The following is a 22,834-nucleotide window of genomic DNA, read 5'->3' as shown; positions in this document are numbered from 1 at the left end:
CAGACTGTGAAATCACAAGCCAATTAAACCTTTTCTTTAGTTTTTTCTTTTGAAACAGAGTCTTGCTCTGTTGCCAAGTCTTGAGTGCAGTGGTGCGATCTCGGCTCACTGCAACCTCCACCTCCTGGGTTCAAGCAATTCTCCTGCCTCAGCCTCTTGAGTAGCTGAGATTACAGGCTCCTGCCACCATGCCCGGTTAATTTTCATATTTTTACTAGAGACGGGGTTTCACTATGTTGGCCAGGCTGGTCAAACTCCTGACCTCAGTGATCTGCCTACCTCGGCATCCCAAAGTGCTTGGGTTACAGGTGTGAGCCACTGTGCCTGGCCTAAACCTCTTTTCTTTATGAATTACACAGCCTTAGGTATTTCTAGCAAAGCAAAAATAGACTAATACAGAAAATTGGTACCGAGGAGTGGGGTGTTGCTATAAATATACATGAAAATGTGGAAGTAGCTTTGCAACTGCATAATAGGCAGAGGTTGGAGGAGTATGGGGGACTCAGAAGGACAGGAAGATGAGGGAAAGTTTGGAACTTCCTAGAGACTGGTTGAATGTCTATGACTAAAATGATGATAGTGATATGGACAGTAAAGTCCAGGCTGAGGAGGTCTCAGATGAAAATGAGGAACTTACGGGGAACTCGAGAAAAGGTCACTTTGGTTACACCTTAGCAAAGAACTTGGCTGCATTGTGCCCCTCTCTAAGGATCTGTGGAAATTTGAACTTGAAAATGATGATTTAGGGTATCTGGTGGGAGAAATGTCTAAGCAGCAAAGCATTCAAAATGTAGCTTTGCTGCTTCTAACAGTCTATGCTCATATAGACTGAAGGCATTTCAGAGACCTTCATGGCAACACCTCCCATTACAAGCCTGAAGGCCTAGGAGGACAGAATGATTTTGTGTGCCAGGCCCAGGGCCTCACTGCCCTGTGCAGCCTCAGGACATTGTTCCCTGCATCCCAGCTGCTCCAGCTCCAGCCATGGCTCAAAGTGGTTCAGGTACAGCTTGAGCCACTGCTTCAGAGGGTGCAAGCCATAAGCCTTGATGGCTTCCATGTGATGTTAAGCCTGCAAGTGCACAGAGTGTAAGAGTTGAGGCTTGAGAGCCTCTGCCTAGATTTCAGAAGATGTATGGAAAAGCCTGGATGTCTTGGCAGAAGCTGCTGCAGGGGTGGAGTCCTCATGGAGAACTTCTATGAGGGCAGTGCAGAAAGGAAAACTGGGTTTAGAGCCCCCACACAGAGGCCCCACTGGGGCATTGCCTAGTGGAACTGTGAGAAGAGGGCCACCATACTCCAGACCCCAGAATGGTAGATCCACTGACAGCTTGCACCCTGTGCTTGGAAAAGCCACAAGCACTCAACACCAGCTCATGACAGCAGCCATGGAGGCTAAACTCTGCAAAGCCACAAGGTGGGACTGCCCAAGGCTTTGGGAGCCCACCCCTCGCACCAGTATGCCCCGGATGTGAGACATGGAGTTAAAGGAGGTTATTTTTGAAGCTTTAAGTTTTAATAATTGTCCTGCTAGGTTTTAGACCTGCATGGGGCCTGTAGCCCCTTTGTTTTGGCCAATTTCTCCCTTTTGGAATGGCAGTATTTACTCAATACCTATACGTCCATTGCATCTTGGGAGTAACTAATTTGTTTTTGATTTTACAGGCTTGTAGGTAGAAGGGGCTTGCCTTGTTTCAGATAAGACTTTGAACTTTTGAGTTAATACTGGAATAAGTTAAGACTTTGTGGGACTGTTGGGAAGGCATGCTTGTATTTTGCAGTGTGAGGAACATGAGGTTTGGAGGGCCAGGGGCAGAATGATATGGTTTGGATCTGTGTCTCCACCAAATCTCATGTCGAATTGTAATTCCCAGTATTGGAGGTGGGGCCTGGTGGGAAGCGATTGGATTATGGGAGTAATTTTTTATGATTTAATACCATCCCCCTTGGTGCTGTCACTGCAACAGTGAGTTCTCATGAGATCTGCTTGTTTAAAACTGTGTGGCACCTCCCCCTTCTCTCTTGCTCCTACTCTGACCATGTGTTGTGTGTGCTCCCCCTTCACTTTCTGCCATGATTGTAAGTTTCCTGAGATCTTCCCAGAAGCTGAGCAGATGCCAGCATCATGCTTCCTGTATAGCCTGTGGAACCGTGAACTGATTAAACCTCTTTTCTTTGTAAATACTCAGTCTCAGGTATTTATTGCAATGTGAGAACGGCCTAATACAAGGTGGGAGAGCTTTGTGGTTTGGGGCTTTGTCTTCTCTGCTTTGAGCTGAGTTATGTGACAAAATTCATATCCCTTAACTACACTCCCTCCTGCAGGCTTTATTCCATGGCTTCCATTCTCAATGAGTTTCTAAAATGTATTACCTCCCCTTCAGGACAAGGGTGGTAACTCCTTTTTTTTGTAGTTAGTTTCTAGGGACTTTAACATCTTTTATCAGTTCCTTATCCCTGTCCACATTTTATGAACATTCCTTGAACCACTTGAGTTGGATTCTGTTTTCTGTTGGTATTCTGTCTGATACAGTATTCTATACTTGAATTTCTAACATGGATATTAATTTATTTGATGAAAACCATAAAATATATTTTCAAAAATTCTGTCTGAATTTGGCATGTGACCTGGTACATTCAACTGAAATTTTGTTGATTTGTGTGGTGATTTGAACAATGTAATCCATTAATACAAATGAACTCATTAAGGATATCTTTCATATTTGCTATCTTATTTGTATTCCATTCTCTTTATGACAATGATGAACAGTCCTAGAGATATCAAACTTTATTTCCACTGCAAAGATATGATTCCTGGAGTTATGTATTCTGATCTAATACAATATTTGCCAAGTAATTGCATAATTATTTCTAAGTTAATCCTAACAACCTTACTACGAACAGGGTCAATTTTATTATAATCTTTATTTTAGAACTCTGGTTTCTGAGCGAGGAAAAATGATTTGCCCAGGGTTGTATTATATGCTGGCTAAAGTTAGTCTAAAATACAGAGTTCCTCATTCTTTTTCTTGAGGCTGTCATTTTAATGTCTCACTGAAAAAGTAATGTACCATCTAACACTAGGGTAGAGGATGTTGGATGTCTTTCCTTACTGATAATGCAAGCCATCATATTTAGTTTATGTTTGTTGATTGTTTCTGATTATTCTGATAAATGCCAAGGAATATTGGATAGTTTCATGATCTTTTTTCACCCCCTTCAGTTCTTCTCTTATTTTCTTTCCTCCCATGCACCTTCATGAAACCACTGCTACAAAGGAAGGAAAAGAGATGTTTGAGGTAGGAGCAGGATTTTCTAAAATGTCTGTCAGTCTAATTATACACTCCAAGAGAGAAGTGTCCAATGGGTGGATCAAAGGCCAAGTAGTGCCCACCTGACTTAGGTCAGCTATTCAACCTGATATTTTTGGTAAAAACCTTTAGAATTGTTTTAAAGGCAACAAGCCCAATTAGACCACTTGTATGTGTTGGTGTGATTAACTGTGTCACTACCTATCTGTCAGCAGGGAATTTAAAGTTTCCTCCAAATGGGAAGACTGAGTTCACTTGTCACATATGGGGCACTTGCCATTAAAGTAAGAAAAGATAGCTTCAAGTTGATTTCTTTTTAAATGCTAAAATCAAAGATTGCTGTGCTATACTGCATAATTCCATAGGAGAATATGTGCTGTGATCTGCACAGGTCATGTTCATGGTATGATGAAGATAATAAGCTTTCTTTGTAGTCCTGACCTTAACCACTGCCAGTTTTTGCCAAAAATGGAACTTAATCTTCTTACCAAATCACTCTTCTTCTTGAACTTTCTGTGCTCATCATCCAAGTCTTCTTGGACTTCCTGTGCTCGTAATCTATTCAGTTGCCCATATATCCAGGAGTCATTTTTTTACTTTTTTTCATTCTATATATTTTACAGTCCAAAGGGAAAAGAGGTTGCTTTCATTTTCTTTTCCTAAATGGCTTGAGCTCAGGGAAACTATGGATTCTGAAGAATAGAAGAAAGGTATTTAGGGCAATGAAATCCCAATCTCTTGAGGGATTCGTGGATTTGAATAAATATGAATCATGCATTAGCTTTCTGTGACTCCTTTTTCTTTACCTACTGACTAGAAGACAGTATTCCTGTCTTAGTCTGTTTTGTGCTGCTGTAACAAAACACCAGGGACTGGGTAACTTATAAAGAACAGAAATGTATTTTCTCACAGTTTTGGCAGCTGAGAAGTCCAAGATCAACATGCCAGCAGGTTCAGTTGTCTGGTGAGGGCTGCTGTTTTCCAAGATGGCACCATCCAAGACAAGCTGCACCTCGCTGAGAGTACACATGGTGTTTCTTCAGAGGGCAGAAGGCAAGCTGACTGAAGGCAGCATGGAGCCTCTTTATAAGGGTCTTAATTCCATTCATGAGGGAGGACCCCTCCTGGCATAATCACCTCTTAAAGACCCCACCTCTTAATACTGTTGCATTGGGAATGAAGTTTCAACATGAATTATTTTGAAGGGGATGAAAACATTCAAACCATAGCAACTGCCCCTGAATCCATCATTGGCCTCCTTTTTTTCTTACTCTGTCCTCTCCCTCTGAGTGACTTTTCTCATGTGGATACTTTTGGCTGCCACCTGTGTGATGGTGAATTTAGCACATCCCTCCAGTGAACCACAAACACAGGTGCCAAACTGCCTATTGAGCACCTCTACTTGAATATCCCATGGGCAACTCAAAGTCAATGTGTTTGGATTGTATTCCCTCCCAATCTGTTTCTCCTCCTAGATTCCTTGTCTTGAATGTCACATCTTCCCTCAGTCACCCTCATCAGAAGCTGCCCAGGAGCTGTCACTGTCTCTTCTCTATTTTCAGCCCTCCACCTTGTCCTTCAATAACTGCAATTCATTATCTGCCTTACAACTCCCACACATTAGTCCTACTTCTTGGAGGGCATACTGCAATAGTCTCCAGATTGGCTTCCTTACTCTCTCTCTCTCTCTCTCTCTCTCCAGGTCTCATCAATTCATTCTACTCACATCATCCTCTGCTTAGAACCAATCCATCATTGAATACGAGGCCTTAGCTCAACTCACATGGCCTTAATGATCTGACCTCTTTATAGCCTCATCTCCTGCTATTTCTCCACTTGTGTGTATCTTTGTAAGCTGCACAAACATGCCTTGCTGGTTCTCTTTCTTCGTGATTTCACACTTGATGTATCTTTGCTGGAGATTGTCTTTCCCTCCTTTGAATCAAGCAAACTCCTACTCATCCTTCAAAACTCAGTATCATTTCCTTTAGGAACTGATCTCTGGGACTCCTAACTCATGTTTAGACTTTTGCACTGGGCTTCCATCCATAAGTCCATGTACATGCCTCTCTCATATCACTTATCACACTGCATCAATATATTTCTCTCCAAGTCATCTGGATTTCATTTGAGGGCATTCACTCTATCATTTAAAAAATTTAATGTCATGTTTTATCAAAGTTTTACATGTACATACCTTTCAAAGTCAAATATTTCTTCAATGCTTATTATGAAAAAAAAGTTCCCAGGCCCCTATCCTCTATTCCCTGTTCATTATTGTCTTCCCCACACCATCCTTTCCATCTCCTTCCATCCCAGCAGGCAACCACCTTCAACCTTTCACTGTTTCTATTTCAAATCTCTATATAATATGCCTACATTTCTATTTCTTGATTTTTAGATTTTAGATTTTAGATTTTCTCTCTTGGAGATGTGGCTTTAGTTCTTTGAGCTCCCCTCTCCCTACTTTTACTGCCTTCATCCTCTTCAAATAGTTATGTCATTTTTTTTGGTTTTGTCTTCCTAAAGACATGCCTTCTATCATTCTACACCAATCTGTACAGGTTTCCTACTAGGACCCTCCCCTTACAACCATCCTGGAGATTATCTGTGCCTGTTGGATGCTATTTCCTGGAGACCGTGTTCTTTTCCATGACTCCTTCTTTTTGTTGGTCTATTCCATCATTTTGAAGGACTGTGTTCTTCAATTGTTTCCTGAAAAAGAACACATGATAATAAAAGATGTGAAAGAGGCCAGGCACAGTGGCTCACACCTGTAATCCCAGCACTTCGGGAGACCAAGGCAGGTGGATTGCTTGAGCCCAGAAGTTCAAGACCAGCCTGGGCAACATGGTGAAACGTCATCTCTACAAAAAATACAAACATTAACTGGATGTGGTGGTGTCCACCTGTAGTCCTAGCTACTTGGGAGGCTGAGGTGGGAGGATGGCTTGAGCCTAGGAGTTTGAGGTTGCAGTGAGCCATGATCATGCCACTGCACTCCAGCCTGGGTGACAGAGTGAGACCCTGTCTCAAAAAAAAAAAAAAAAAAGATTTGAAACCATCATTTATTTTATTTTATTTTATTTATTTATTTATTTATTTATTTACTTATTTTTGAGATGGAGTCTTGCTCTGTCACCCAGGCTGGAGTGCAGTGGCACGATCTCGGCTCACTGCGAGCTCCTCCTCCCAGGCTCACGCCATTCTCCTGCCTCAGCCTCCCGAGTAGCTGGGACTACAGGCGCCCACAACCATGCCCGGCTAATTTTTTTGTATTTTTACAAAAGTATAAAAAAGCCAGGATGGTCTCGGTCTCCTGACCTCGTGATCCGCCCGTCTCGGCCTCCCAAAGTGCTGGGATTACAGGCGTGAGCCACTGCGTCCGGCCTGAAACCATCATTTGATTAAAATTTTGTGGGGTATAGAATTCTGGATGTAAATACTTTCCTCTTAATTTTTGGAGGCATGCACCACTGTCTTCTAGCTCCCAGTGTTGCTGTTGAGAAGTCTGATATGGGTATGATTCCCAGTCTTGGCATGTTTTGTGTTCTTTTTCTTTTCTGGAAGGTGTTGGTGTTTGCTTGTTTGTCTGTTTTTTCAGGATTCTGAAATTTCACAATGCTGTGTCTTGTTTTGGGTTTATCTTAATCCATTATGGGTGCTAAATAATTCGGAAATGTATATTCTTCTTGTGGGAAATTTTTTTGAATTTGTCTTTATTCTTCCTGTTCATCTCTTCTGGAATTTTTATTATTTGGCTGGGCTGTAGTTTTTGTTTTTATTTTTTCATTTCTAGTTTTCTTTTCTTAATTTTGTTGTATTTCTTGGAGAGTTTTTAAATTTTGTTTACATCTCTGTTAGTCATCTTTTCATCTCTAGTATCAATTTTTTTAATTTTTAAGAGTTCTTTTATTTTTAATTTTAATTTTTAGTTGTCTGAATGTTCCTTTCTATTTTTATTTTGTTGATGCAATCTATTATATCCCTGAGGATATTCATGACAGGTTTTCATTTTAAATTTCCTTCTTCCATTGCCCTTATTTCTTCTGAGTACCCTTCCCCTCCCTATTGGTTTACCTTAAACCTTAGATATCCAGTGATCCTGGGCTGTCTAGTCACATTTAAAAAATAAAATTATCCAGTTGCTGATTGGAAGTTCCTTATGCAAGGTCAGTGCTTACTGCCTGTTGGGCTTTGCAGCTAGAGCCCAGCCAAATAATAACAGGCCAGGTCTGGCTGGCCTGTTTCATTGGGACACCCCAATTCTTCTTTGGGCTGATCTGATTCCCACCCTGCTAATATCTTCCATTCTTCTTCTTGGGGAGCACAGACCTGACTCCTAGTAGTATAGGAGTCCTGGCGAAAATGGGAGCTGGGAGGAGGTCTCACCATTCAGTAGACTTTCCCCTAATTTGTCTTTGCACAGTAGTAACCCTATCCACTGTCAGCTGTGCTCTGTGTTCCCCAGCCCAGAATACTTCTGGTTTACCCTCCTCAGAGAGCAAACCCCTATTCTTTTCCTGGCTTCTTCTTAAACACTTTTTAACCCAGCTTTCTGTTTTCAGCTTTGCGCTTATCCCTCCTTTTAGCAGTCACTGCTGCTGTGGATCCTCAATCTTTCTGGGGTTTTGTGTTGCAAATCACATTGTTTCTTGGTTTCCCCTTCTGCTGGCTTAGATGTCAGCTGTCTCTGGCCTAAAATCTCAGCCTCCCCTCCTCCATTGGCTTTTTAGTTTCACATTTTGTTGACTGCTGCTTAGCACCAGTTTCTTTGCCCTTGTGGTTGATGATTTTAGCTGTCATTTTAATGGAAATTAAAGAGGAAACAGTGGTAAATGCCTGCGTTAAATTTAACTTCTTTAACTGGTAGAGCCCTCAGTGTTTTATTCCCCAGAACTTGGCATTTAATAGACACTTAGTGGAAGTTAATTGAATAAATATGTCAGTGCTCAGAACACAATACCCCCAAATATGGCACCTTGGCAACTGAGAAAACTGCAGAAGCGGTCGCTTTGACCTTACACTCTTTTCTATGTGAAAACTGTTGATAAAAGGAATTGTCTGGAGGACAAGAAGAATCTGAACAAACAGGCTTTGCTAAGCTCCCCCGCAGTTTATTACCATTAGATCATATTCTTTGCATCAAATTATACTTCTATATCACTGTCCATTCTTTATCCAACCTAAGCATTAAAATATGGATTTGCCTGGTTTGGGGATCTTCATTTTTGGAGGCTCCCATGTTATGTAAAACTTTGGTTAAATAAATTTGTTATGCTTTTCTCTTGTTAATTTCTTTTTTCTAGATTATATTCTATTCCTTTCTTGTTTCTCTTTTGTAATTGTGTGAGAGATAAAGAAAATAAATGTCTTTTTTGAGCAGTGGCTCTTTTCTATGGCTGTGCATTGGACTTGAAGGGAATCAGGATATGCCACCCCAAAATAGGTCACTTTGGCATAAGGATTCTTTTGAGCTGAAGAGATCTGAGTTTCTGAAATTCCTCATCTACCTAAAAGCAGAGCCTCCCAAAAGAGCTCAATTTTCCTAAGTGCCTTCCCGGAGAGTAACTCTTATTTTCTCTTCTTGGCACTACACTCAAACAAACGTCATCACAAGACTATCATATGTTCCATCTATTCTCCTAAGGGCCATTTATCTTTCTAAAAAGCTATTTGCTTTTCCACATGTGCCCTCTTCTCTCTTCCCTTTCCCCTACTAAGTTGGGTATGTAGACCCCAAGTTCTAATGATCCCTTTGAGTTAATCATCTCTGAGTGTCCCATGTGTATGCATGATTGCATGATGCACATGCTAATAAAATTGTATGCTTTTCCTTTGTTTATCTGCCTTTTGTTAGCTAATTTTACAAGGCCTCAGCCAGAGAATGAACCTAAGATGGGTGGGGAAAAAATAAAATACTAATGCCTGGGAACCGTCATCAGAAACTCTGATTTAACTAGCCTGGGGTGCAGCCTGGCCATTGGATTGTTAAAAGCTCCCCAGTGGATTCAAATGTGCAGCAAAGGTTGAGAACCAACTCCTTAAAGTGTATTATAGATGACATATGTAAAAATAGATGCCATATTCTACATTAAGTAAATCAGCTAGTCAGTAAGACAGTAGCAGCAGAGATTTAGGGGTTGCACATTTAATCTCAACAAAAATTCTGAGCACTTTACAGTTTATTGCGTTGTCTGAATGAATGTAGCCAGCAGACTCAAAATGCCACAGAGGTGTTTATTAGGAGGGTTTTGCTGACAATTAGGGAGTTACTTTCTTGTTATGCTAACCCAGACTTTTCTTCACTCTTCCCAGTTTTCAAGACAATGTTTAGCTTCCTCAAATGTTTATTTCCCCAGGGTTCACAGTCATCTCTTGCATATCGTAGACTTCGTGGAGTAGGCTGATGGAGGCGGAGATTTTCTCAGAAAACAAAAACCCAAGGATATTCCTGGTAGAGAAAGAATGAACTTAAATGCATCTCCTTGATGTGCTGGCTAAATATCTTAAGCTGTCCCACTCTTCTTTCTCAAAATTCACTTCAGAGCTTCAATACTACTTTTGGTTTGCTAAATTTTTGTGCATTGATTTTGTTCACAGTGTTCTAAAGATGCATTCACATTTTTCTGCATCTGATTCTCAACTCCAAACATTAAGTCCTAAATTAATTTTAATGAACCTGTGCTCTAAATATTAATTACTGTTTTGATCATGGAGTCATGACCAAATAGAAGATTTCATTTGAAAAAATAATGAATTGATCGATAATTGGTATATATGAAGGGTTTGATCACACTCAAAACTGTAAAAAGAATGACACCTCAGAGACTACCACTTGTGATTTGTAGAAGTGGATTTATCAGAGGAGGTTGGTAGGAAATGCTGTCTTGCACTGAATCAGGAGACATGAGCCCTACTGTTCCACCATGCAATGATATGTGGCCTTGGATAACTCCATTATGGAACTGTGCCTGTTTCTTCATACATAAAATAGAGTTGTTGGTAGATATCTTCTCAGCCTACCTTCCATGGTTGTTGTAAAGATTTAAACAGTAACCTTTCTCACCACATCACATTCACTAGAATACAGGACTAATTTCCTTTTGTCAATGCTTTTGAGTATCATTTAACCTAGATCTGTGGTCCTTAGATCTAACTGTAGTCTGTATCAGAATCACTTGGAGTGTTTGTTAAAACATTTTGCTGGGCCCCATTCTCAGAATTTCTGATCTATTAGGTGTGGGATGGGGCCCAAGAATTAGCCTTTCAAACAAGTTTCCAGGCAATGCTGATGCCGCTGGACAGGGGACCACACTTTGAGAACCACTGGTCAAAAGCTCGTCTCTACATATGAAAGGCCCAGTAGACCCTCTTAGCAAAATTTGAGGTTAATTGATGATGTACTGTACTTTTGCTTTCTGCTGTCATCAATTTCAGCTTCTCCACAGCTGAGAACTCTGATCTCCTCCCCATTCTTCTCCACTGTGCTTTTCCCTGGGCTCTCTTGCCTTGGTTTCCTTCCTCTTCTGTGCATGTACAGCCATGTGACTGGGTCTCCGCTCCTTTGGCTGCTTCCTGGTACCCTGCTTCCCATAACCTCCTGCTGTCCTTTGGCTTCTCTGGAAAGCCGCCCTCCCAATGGGCGGGACATAGCCTCCAAGCCTATTCTTGCCTCAAGCTTTCCCGTCTCCTCTCACAATTTATTCATTCTCTGTGTAAACCTGAGAACCACCAGGTGCCAGTGTTACAGGAAAGGGATCCAGATCCAGACCCCATGAGAGGGTTCTCAGGTCTCGTGCAAGAAAGAATTCAGGGCAAGTCAATAGAGTAAGGTAAAAGCAAGTTTATTAAGAAAAAAAAAAAAAGGAATAAAAGAATGCTTACTCCATAGAGCAGGCCCAAGGGCTGCTGGTTGCCCATTTTTATGGTTATTTCTTCATTGTATGCTAAACGAGGGGTGGATTATTCATGCCTCTCCTTTTTAGACCATATAGGGTAACTTCCTGATGTTGCCATGGCATTTGTAAACCGTGATGGTGCTGGTGGGAGTGTAGCAGTGAGGACGACAAGAGGTCACTCTCGTGGCCATCTTGGTTTTGGGGGGTTTTAGCTGGCTTCTTAACTGCCACCTGTTTTATCAGCAAGGTCTTTATGACCTGCATTTTATGCTGACCTCTTATCTCATCCTTTGACTTAGAATGCCTTGACCATCTGGGAATGCATCACAGTAGGTCTCAGCCTCGTTTTACCCAGCTCCTATTCAAGATGGAGTTACTATGGTTCAAATGCCTCTAAAACCAGGACTCAATCAGGTGGTCTAATTAGACTAAAATGTTAATAGCTGATATATTACCCCACTCAGGCTTCTGGATTAATTGACACTTTATTGCTCACTTCCTGGGTGCCAGAACCTGGCATGATAACTGGGTGCATATCTGTGAATAAAACATATATTATTTCTGCTTTTGTGGTGCTTACCATTCTGACTAATGAGGAAAATGAATTTTAGACAATGGACTGGGACCAGTAGGTGGAGATGATGCCCCTTTGATACCGGCAAATAACAGTAGGAAATGAGGGCTGCTGCTGGGGTCCTTGAGTCTCCTGCCCCGTGTGTCCCCAGGGCCAATTATGTCACCTTTCTTAAACTCTTAGAAGAGACAGCTAAATTGTTGGATGAAAATGATGATTTCCAATTCTAGGGCCTTGAAAAACAATAGTATTTCAACTAATATTTATTGAGGGCTTACCATGTGTCCAGGCCTGTTTTAAGAACTTTACATGATAATCCTCACATCAGCCCATTAGACAGGTCTACTACTATCCCCATCCTGCAGATGAGAAAATGGAGGCACAGGTGGACTATATTCTTAGCTTATGGTCGCCCCCTATCAAGGGGTGGGTAATCAGTGTTTGAATATGAAATAATTTTTTGCTCAATGACAGTAACACCTTCCTGGGTACCCTGCCATTTCCCCTGGATATGTTTCTTGTTCTTTCAAGATGGGTTATGGAAACCACAGAAAAGAGATGTGCATGTCTTTTAGTCATTATTTTAGGGAAAGGCATTGTGTTTTTGCCCCTCAAAATCTGTGGAATCAGTTGTTTACTGGAAAATGGATATGTGCTATTAAAAAATCCAGGTATGGGCTGAGCGCAGTGGCTTACGCCTGTAATCCCAGCACTTCGGGAGGCTGAGGGGGAGCAGATCACAAGGTCAGATCGAGACCATTCTGGCTAACATGGTAAAGCCCTATCTCTACTAAAAATATAAAAATTAGCTGGGCGTGGTGGTGAATGGCTGTAGTCTCAGCTACTCAGGAGGCTGAGGCAGGAGAAACGCTTGAACCCAGGAGTCGAAGGTTGCAGTGAGCCGAGATCATGCCATTGCACTTCAGCCTGGTGACAGAGTGAGATTCCGTCAAAAAAAAAAAAAAAAAAAAAAACCAGGTATGTAACTTTACATCACTGTAAGAACGCTCACTATAACCTGTCTACTTCTAAATGTGCTTCTCTGACTTTAGAGCCAGTGGACCGTGAGGGAAATTTGCCGGTAAAAATCAATGCTCCTTTATACACAGGCTAATTCCAAAGAATTATTGGTTTACATGACATCTCCATGACCCAGGTGAAAAGCTGAGACATTTTACAAGCACATAGTACAACTACCCAAGGGAACTACATACAAGTAAAATACTAATGTAGTACCTATTTCAAAAGAAATAAAAAGAAACTGTGAGTGACTTTGGAAAATATATGTAGTCTCATTTGTTACTTTTCCCTATGGGTTTGCTAGCTCTTGAGCAATGGATTCCTAACCCAAGCTACACTCTAGAATCACCCCCAAATCCCTCGGAACAATGATATCAGAATCTCTGGGGGCTGGAACCCTGGCAGTAGTATTTTTTAAAGCTTTCCAGGTGATTCCAATGGGCAGCCAAAGTTGAGATCCACTGGCCTAGGGTCAGCTCAGGGTATCTAGTAGCAGTACTGATGTTTGCCAGTCTTCAGAGACAGAGGGAGAGGACCAGAGCAAAATAGCAATGTTTTCCTTCCTGCAAGTGTTTAGGAAATATTAATGAGCATGCTGACATTTGTCTGATAGCCATCATCCGGAACATTCTGCAATAATTTATCCAACAAGTAATTTAATTAGCATGGTGGAAAGCAAAGCACATCATGAACACTTAAGACACTAATAAACTGACTAGAGGCAGCTCACGATGAGACGATAGATTATGACATTTTGAAAGAGATACAGAATTAAGTACATGACAAGGGCTTAATAAAACCCTGATTGAATCAAGGCTCTGTTACCTGATAGGTGAAATGAATACAAATGGGGAAGCAAGATGGAAATTGTGTTATTCAGGAAAACTGTACAAGTGGTGAGTGTGGAAAGAGGTTCTGTAGAATCTGTTCATTTAAGCAGATATTCTTAGAATAGTAGTAATAATCTATCAATCACTTCACTCAGGTATTTAGTTTCAAGGTAAATTGTATTACCTTTCAGGTACCAAAATATTTAATAACAAACTAGCTTTGAATTTGCAAATAATCATTTCTTTAAAGTGTTAGCTCAGAAACTGATTCTGTTGAAGGGATTTCTCCTTAGTTCAGCTAAAGATGGGGTCCTTGTCACACGGCCATGAAATATTAGGCTCCCAGACACTTTGAAGGGTGAGAAAAATGGGATTTATTGGGCAAAAAGGAAAAAAGGGAAACAGGGACCCTCGGCAGAGTAAGAGTCCTGCTCTAGTGGGCTTCCTGCCTCACAGACTGAATCCCAGGTTCCACCCAGGAAGAGGAGGGGCCAGGCTCCTCCCCACTGCAAACGGCACGAACTTCTGTGGCTTCACCCCAGTGCGCACTCCTCCCAGTGCGCAGGTGTTTGGAATTTCTCTGGGGACCCCTTTAGACTTGGCTGTCTCAATTCCACATTGTGAGTCAGCAGTATAACCAGGAAAAAAAAAAAAGCATTCAGGATCCATTCAAAAATATGCTTCTTAGACTTTCTGAAGGATTACTACAGAGTTCTTCCATTTTTTTTTATTTAATATACTCACACGTTTTTCTCATGCACTTATTAGCATACATGTGTGTATTAGTTAAAAAAGGACTCTGAGGCCGGGTGCAGTGGCTCAAGCCTGTAATCCCAGCACTTTGGATGGCTGAGGCAGGCGGATCACCTGAGGTCAGGAGTTCGAGACCAGCCTGGCCAATGTGGTGAAACCCCATCTCTACTAAAAATACAAAAATTAGCCGGGCATGCTGTCAGGCTCCTGTAACCTCAGCTACTTGGGAGGCTGAAGCAGGAGAATCACTTGAACCTGGGAGGCGGAGGTTGCGGTGAGCTGAGATCACACCATTGCACTCCAGCCTAGGGGACAAGAGCGAGACTTCATCTCAGAAAAAAAAAAAACCAGACTGGAGTCAGATAATCTGGGTACCATTCCGGCTTCACTGCTGGCTAGCTTTACGACTTTGGGCAAGTTAATATCATCTTCTTGCCACAGTTTTCTCATCTGTAAAATGGGGAGAATAACCTGCCTCACAGAGTGGTTGTGAGAAGAAATGTGTTATTTGTAGAATTCTCTTACTGGGTTCTGGCACACAGCACCATATGCCTGTTAACCCTGCAATTACAAGGACAAAGAACTAATTTCTGGATCCACACATTCCTTTCCCTCTTTTTCTCTTGCCTTTTGTCTGTTTTCAGGTCATTTCACTGTTAATTAGCACCTCCATCTTATCATGAGTGACAGAAATAAAGATAGGAAATCAAGACAGTCAATTTTGGTATTATCACCTAGTTAAAATATGAAAAGTCTGAAGCCATTGACAAAAATGAGATTTGGGGTTGTCTATAGAATTCAGTTATCTGTGTTCTTCCCTGAACCTGCAATTCTCCCAACTTGTCCTTTGACATGGATAATTGAAGGTTAGTCCAAACCATTGGCACAAAACTCCAGATATATGTTAGAATCATTGGAGATGTTTTGAAAAATGCCTTTGCTCTGGTTCACCCCTAGATTAACGTCATTGGAATCTGCATGGTGGTTTTTTTTTTTTTTTTTTCTTTCAGAAAAAAGATTAGAAGGGAAGGAAAGTTCCTTCTTTGACTGTTCGTGTATTGAGCTGGCCTTCTGTTTTCTAAGTCCGGCTGGTGTTTAGAGGTGTTGTGTGTTTTCTGAGTGCTTTTGTGAGTTATCGGGCCACAGCCCCATGAGTGGAGATTTTTCACCTGCACAGCCCCTAATGCCAGTGATAACGCTGCTCCAGCTCATCCCTTACACTTGGGCATCCAGCCTCTGCTGTAGCTACTGCAGGTCCCATCCCTTCTCTAGTGACCCCATTATACAGGATCTAAAACAATCTCCAGTGGATCATGAGAAACACTCATGCTTCTTTTTCCTTGACAAACTTGGAGTCCAGGCTCATTCCTTTGGCAGCCACCTTTCCCTCAGCACCATTTGTATCAGCTGGTCAGCCCATTATTTATCCTCCAGATTTCTCAGAGGGGAGTTAGTCACTTGTGTACTGGGTCCTTCTAATTTCAGGATACACATATCACGCTCTGCAAATGATCCCTCTGTAGTTCCTTTCTCTTGGTTCACAACAAAGAGATGAACACTTCCCAGCTCTGACGGGGGACTAAGACTCATGCCACAACTCTCTTTACAGAAAACTTCTTCCTTCTTTCCAACCTCCAAGGGCTCTGAAAGAACTAGAAAGAGAGAAGACACTGTAACCCCTTTCTCCCCAGAATATGCTCCACCTGGTGGGAGGGGAAACAGTTGTGACTTGAACGAAGCTGGAAGGTTTGATTAATAAGTAAGGGTGACCTTTCTAATTTCTAATTTGAGACTTTGCTTGGCCTTTAGAAGAATTATAGGACTTCGTAATTTTGAAACTAACCAGAGAGTTAGGAGATTTCTAGCCTTTTCATCCAGAAAGAGGGAGGAACCATTTCAGCTAAATAACATTAAACTTATAGTGGGATAATAAAATTAAGTTGCTTTGTGATTATATCCACTAAGACATACTTGCTGAAGTACAGGGTTACACGGAGATCCAGACAGGATCAATTAGTTGTAAACTGTATTCCCAAGAAATTTAAAATATTAATGAAGTTTAGGTTAACAATTCTATAAACTACTTAAATGTATGAGAACATCTGCTTACAATAATGTCTATGGTTTTATATATATGTAAAACGTAAGTTGTTATTCATTTTTTTCAGACCATAGTTAGTGAGCAATTTATTTTATTTTATTTTAATTTTTTTAAAATTGAATAGAGAGGGGGCTGGTCTCAAACTCCTGGCCTCAAGCAATCCTCCCACTCCCAAAAGTGCTAGGATTATAGGCATGAGCCACCGTGCCCAGTCCTTTCGTACTTTGAGACCACTCCATATCATCACTTTGTTGGATCTTTCTCTCTGGTAGGGGCACAATATTAAACACAATTCTACGTTTTTTTAGGAAATGGAAATATTCTTAAGTAAACATTTTATTTTTTAAAATGTAATGTTGACAACACTTCCTTAATTTGCCATATATATTAATTCACGAAAAGAATTCTAGTCTCCTTCTCTAAATAAAAATGATGTTGAATATCTCTTCCTGAACTTATATTTCACACCTATTAGAATGCTTATAATTAAAAAGACCAACTATACCAAGTGTTGTTGAGAATGGAGAGGAAATAGAACTCTCAAAGATTACTATTGGGAATGCAAAATTACAACGACTTTGGATAGCAGTTTGGAAGTTTCTTACAAAGTTAAATATACACCTATCATAAAGGACAGCTATTCTACATGAAGATATTTACTAAGAGAAATGGAAGCATATGTCCATACATAGACTTATACGTGAATGTTCATAGCAGCTTTGTTTGTAATAGCCAAAAAGGGAAACAGCTTAAATGTCAACATTTCATTGATGTCAACCACCAAAAAGTGACCAAATAAACAAACTGTTGTATATCCATACAATGGAATACTATTCAGCAATAAAAATTAACAAATGATACCCACACACACAAAAAAAGAATTCTAGTCTCCTTCAAATTGTCAATCAAATGTTGACAATCTGATTTTTTGATACTGAGAATTCCTTTGTTCACCATCATCATAAGTCATCTTAGGAAAATTAGACTTCAAGTGGGATGGTTCTGGATTGTGGAAGAGAGACAGTAAGAACTTATTCATTGTAACTGTATGTGTTAAACCAGAAATTCCCTGGCCCGATGCAGATGTTTTAAAAGCAAACAGATTAATTATGCTGTGTTTTTGTAATCATCTTATTTTTTGATGTTTCATTTCTCAGCAAGTCTTGAATATCGATTTTATGTGGTCTTTGGGGAAACTGAAGCTCTCCCCAATTCCCATCCAGTCCAGTCTCAGGACAGTGATAAATGGACTCCACCACTCTGTTGCAGTTGTTAGGGAGGGAGGGGAAGGTATTCACTTGTAGGTGTCTTAATATTTCAAGTCAAATAAAAATGATTTTGGCTTATCTCTGTTTTTCCATTATCTTCTTTTCTCTCCATCCATGCATACAGTTCATAATTGGCTATATAAATTAAATAATTCACAATAAGCCTAAATCTTCTCTAAATGCAGTTTCATTAACATTAAAAATTACCGGAGCAGTCTGTCATGTCAAATCATTGTATTGATTTGAAAACTTACTAATTACCAGAGGATCTGTGATTTCAACTTAAGCACTATGAGTGGGGGGACAAAAATATGGAAAAAAGTGACAGAGCAAATTGGTGCATGACGTTAGGGAATGCAGAAGATAAGCCTGAAGTAACTTGCAGTGCCAGCAAGCAAGGAAAAAAGTAAAGAAAAAAGAAAGAAAGAAAGAAAGAGAGGAAAAAACACACTGTATTAGTCCGTTCTTACACTCCTATAAAGAACTAACCGAGACTGGGTAATATATGAAGAAAAGAGGTTTAACTGACTCACAGTTCCACCGTCTGTACAGGAGGCATGGCTGGGGAAGCCTCAGGAAACTTACAGTCCTGGCAGAAGGGTGAAGGGGAAGCAAGCACCTTCTTCACATGTGGAGCAGGAGAGAGACAGTGAATGGGGAAGTGCTACACACTTTCAAACAGCAAGATCTCGTAATAACTCACTCACTATCACGAGAACAGCAAGGGGAAATCTGCCCCTATGATCTAATCACCTTCCACCAAGTCCCTCCCCCAACATGGAGAATTACAATTCAACATGAGATTCAGGTGGGAACACAGAGTCAAACCATATCACACACATAATGAAATGGTATGTAAAAGAGACAAAGCAACCCATTGAAAGATGGGTTTCAATTTTATAGATGGATGCTACCTGATTTATGAATCACCAATAAAAGCCAATTTGATCTTTGAACTCAATTTGTTGAGCTGCCCAGGCTGGAGTGCAGGGCGGGATCTTGGCTCACTGCAAGCTCCGCCTGCCGGGTTCATGCCATTCTCCTGCCTCAGTCTCCCGAGTAGCTGAGACTACAGGCGCCTGCCAAGAAGCCCAACTAATTTTTTTTTGTATTTTTAGTAGAGACAGGGTTTCACCATGTTAGCCAGTATGGTCTTGATCTCCTGACCTTGTGATCTGCCCACCTCGGCCTTCCAAAGTGCTGGGATTACAGGCATGAGCCACCACACCTGGCCTGGGGGGGATTTTTAATAGTTCCCAGATCTTATAAAGAAACTTGTATGGAGGAGGTGGCAGGATCAAGAAATGGAGCTCTTAAATCAGGTGAAAGCTGAATGTTGATGAGGCCTCAGCCTTGGAGGGGGTTTCTTGCCTATTGCTAACCCCCATGAAGAAGAGGCAGGAAAATTTCCTTTACCCTTCTGAAGTATAACACTGGACACTTAATTTTTAGGTGCTGAAAATCAGCTATGGAATTTTGTATTTTGAGAAGTGAAAACTGAAGAAATTTGAATAAAATGTGAACTCAGTTAATAATAATGTATCAATACTGGCTCATTAACTGTGATAAATACATCATCCTAATATAATACAATGAACTGGGTGTGGGGTATATGAAAACTCTCTGTACTATCTTCATAACTTCTCTGTAAATCTAAAACTATTCCAAAATTTAAAAATATTTAAAAACAAATTTAAGCATTATGGAATATAAGTGGAATTGATGCAGTTCAAGTTACTGCCTCTAAAAAGAAAAGAATATGGCCACAGGAATATCAGGAGTGGGAGCAGAAGGCAGGTGAGTGATATGGCCAAGGAAAAGTATTATGTTGTGAAAGATAGGAGAATCTTTCACAGTTACATAATTATGCTTTAGAATTATTCTGTTCTGCATGTCATAAAATGTCTCCAAATATACAAAAAAAGAAAAGAGAAGAGTAAGGCCCTTAAAAGAGCTCTGAATAAAAGCCAGGTTATCAGATTCACCTAAAATTAAAGAAATTGCTTTCTATAAACATGGAGCATTATGAGTTCCTTTATTTTGAAGAGTCCAGAAGAATGGTATCATTGAGGAGGATGAATAGGGCTGGCTTCACCATGACTGTGATTTAGCTGCCTGTGTGACTACATTTAGGTCAGGAGCAACAAAGGAGGGTGCTTTGGGAAGGAAGAAAAGCTATGTCCTCCTCTGTCTTTCTGTTGGTAATCTGGAAGAAGCAGTTAAAGAACAGAGATTTTAGGGGAAGGGACGTCATTAAAAAGAAATTGATGAAATGTGAGCTCCTTCTGCAGCTGCCATGCAGCAGAGCCTGCCTAATGTCAATGTCCATCTCCCACCAGCCTCTGCACAGATCCAGGAGGCCATTGATCTACAAGCTCTGTGACAGGAGAGGTCAATAGGAATGTCCTAAAAAAGATTATGTGGCTGTATTAATCCATTTTCATGCTGCTGATAGAGATAAACCCAAGACTGGGCAATTTATGAAAGAAAGAGGTTTAATTGGACTTACAATTCCACGTGGCTGGGGAAGCCTCACAATCATGGTGGAAAGCAAACAAGAGCAAATCAGGTCTTACATGGATGGCAGCAGGCAAAGAGAGAGAGCTTGTGCAGGGGAACTCTTCTTTTTAAAACCATCAGATCTCATGAGACTTAAAGTGATTAAGTCTCCTGATTAAGTGATCAGGAGAACAGCACAGGAAAGACTTGCCCCCATGATTCCATTGCCTCTCACCCAGTCCCTCCCACAACACTTGGGAATTCAAGATGAGATTTGGGTGGGGACACAGACAAACCATATCAGTGGCCAATAAGACTGAGATACTCTGTAATTTACTGGCCCCTAATCTGTCAAAATATCCATCTGCATATTACAGTCTCTAAGGAATGGTACAGTAAATAAACTATTTATTTATTTTGAGACAGAGTCTCACTCTTGTCGCCCAGGCTGGAGTGCAGTGGCATGATCTCGGCTCACTGCAACCTCCACCTCCCAGGTTCAAGCAATTCTCATGCCTCAACCTCCTGAGTAGCTGGGATTACAGGCATGCACCACAACACCTGGGTAATTTTATTTTTGTTTTTATTTTTTGTAGAGATGGGGTTTCACCGTGTTGGCCAGGCTGGTCTCAAACTCCCAACCTCAGGTGATCCCCATGCCTTGGCCTCCCAAAGTGCCAGGATTACAGGTGTAAGCCACTGAGCCTGGCCAAGTCAAAGTATTTAACTTTAATAACTCACCATTGCTCAGAATTATTTGACCCTGCAATACTCTTCTCTCTTCACAGTAGCCCATTTTCCCCTCGAATAGTGGAGGTGCACTCCAGTTTGGAAAAACTTCTCTGAAAAAGCTACGATGATGTGACGTTAAAAGTAGGCAAAGCTGTAAGCAGCTGTTTGGGCTGTATCATGGACATGGAAAACTGTAACTAGTAGAGCCAGGCAGGTAGAATTCCATGCTCAGTGTTTACCAGTTGTGTGACCTTGATCCAGTTGTTTAACTACTATGTCTCATTTCCTTATCTGTGAAATGGAATGAATGGAATGAGAATACCCACTTTGCAACTTGCTTTTTTAAAATAAAGATATCTGTAAAGTATCTAGTGTATGCTTGATATGACCATGGTGCTGAATAAAAAGAGTTGGTACAGAATTAGCTTGGTACAAAAGTAATTGCGGTTTTTGTATTGTTGGAATTTGCCATTTAATATTGGAATGTACTCTTTAAAAAATGTGGTTGTGTTATATGTCATTTTAATGGGTATTTCTCATTTTATGTTTTTTGCTAATGACTTATAACTTGCTGTTTATTTTTTATTTAATTTAGCCTATGAAAATGATGTTAGACATAAAGCAAATTAAAGTGGTTTTCTTATTCGAATTCAAAATGGGTCATAAAGCAGTAGAGACAACTCGCAACATAAACGACACATTTGGCCCAGGAATGAATGTACAGTGCAGGTGGTTCAAGATGTTTTGCAAAAGAGACGAGAGCCTTGAAGATAAGGAGCATAGTGGCTGGCCATCAGAAGTTGATGACCAGTTGAGAGCAATTATCAAAGTTGATCCTCTTACAACTACAAGAAAAGTTGCCAAAGAACTCAACGTCGATCATTCTATGGTCCTTTGGCATTTGAAGCAAATTGGAAAGGTGAAAAAACTTGATAAGTGGGTGCCTCATGAGCTGAGTGAAAATAAAAAACAATCGTCGCTTTGAAGTGTCATCCTCTTTTATTCTGTGCAACAACAAACCATTTCTCTATTGCATTGTGACATGCCACAAAAAGTGGATTTTATATGACAGCCAGCAATGACCAGCTCATTGATTGGATTGAGAAGAAGCTCCAAAGCACTTCCCAAAGCCAAAATTGCACCAAAAAAAGGTCATGCTCACTGTTTGGTGGTCTGCTCCAGGTCTGATCCACTACAGTTTTTTGAATCCCTATTAAGCCATTACATCTGAGAAGTATGCTCAGCAAATTGATGAAATGCTCCAAAAACAGCATCACTTGCAGCCAGCATTGATCAACAGAAGGGGCCCAATTCTTCTCCACAACAACTCCTGACCATGCTTTGCATAACCAATGCTTCAAAAGTTGAACAAATTGGGCTACGAAGTTTTGCCTCATCCGTCATATTCACCTGACTTCTCATCAACCGACTACCACTTCTTCAAGCATCTCGACAACTTTTTGCAGGGAAAACACTTCCACAACCAGCAGAATGCAGAAAATGCTTTCCAAGAGTTCATCCAATCCCAAAGCAGGGATTTTTATGCTACAGAAATAAGCAAACTTATTTCTCTTTGGCAAAAAGTATTGATTGTAATGGTTCCTATTTTGATTCATAAAAATGGGTTTGAGCTTAGTTACAATGATTTAAAATTTACGGTCCAAAAATACAATTACGTTTGCACCAACCTAATACTATCATTGTTGCCTTGGAGCCACTGGTGAACTGTGTGACTCTCTCCAGCATCACATACAGAGGCTTTAAATTCTTTAAAGTAGCAATTAAAGGCAAGTTTTCATAAAGTAGTAATTTTTAAAGATTGAGTCAAGAAAGATAGCTGGGTTC

At 40.6% G+C, this 22,834-nt stretch overlaps 1 pseudogene; it reads left to right on the top strand.

The window, feature by feature from the left end:
• Positions 1-21,587: 21,587 nt before the first annotated feature.
• On the top strand, positions 21,588-22,607 carry LOC134759865 (histone-lysine N-methyltransferase SETMAR-like; annotated as a pseudogene).
• Positions 22,608-22,834: the final 227 nt, after the last annotated feature.

Source organism: Pongo abelii, chromosome 14, assembly GCF_028885655.2.
Source record: "Pongo abelii isolate AG06213 chromosome 14, NHGRI_mPonAbe1-v2.0_pri, whole genome shotgun sequence".
Lineage (NCBI taxonomy): Eukaryota > Metazoa > Chordata > Mammalia > Primates > Hominidae > Pongo > Pongo abelii.
This window is presented reverse-complemented; position numbering and strand designations above follow the sequence as displayed.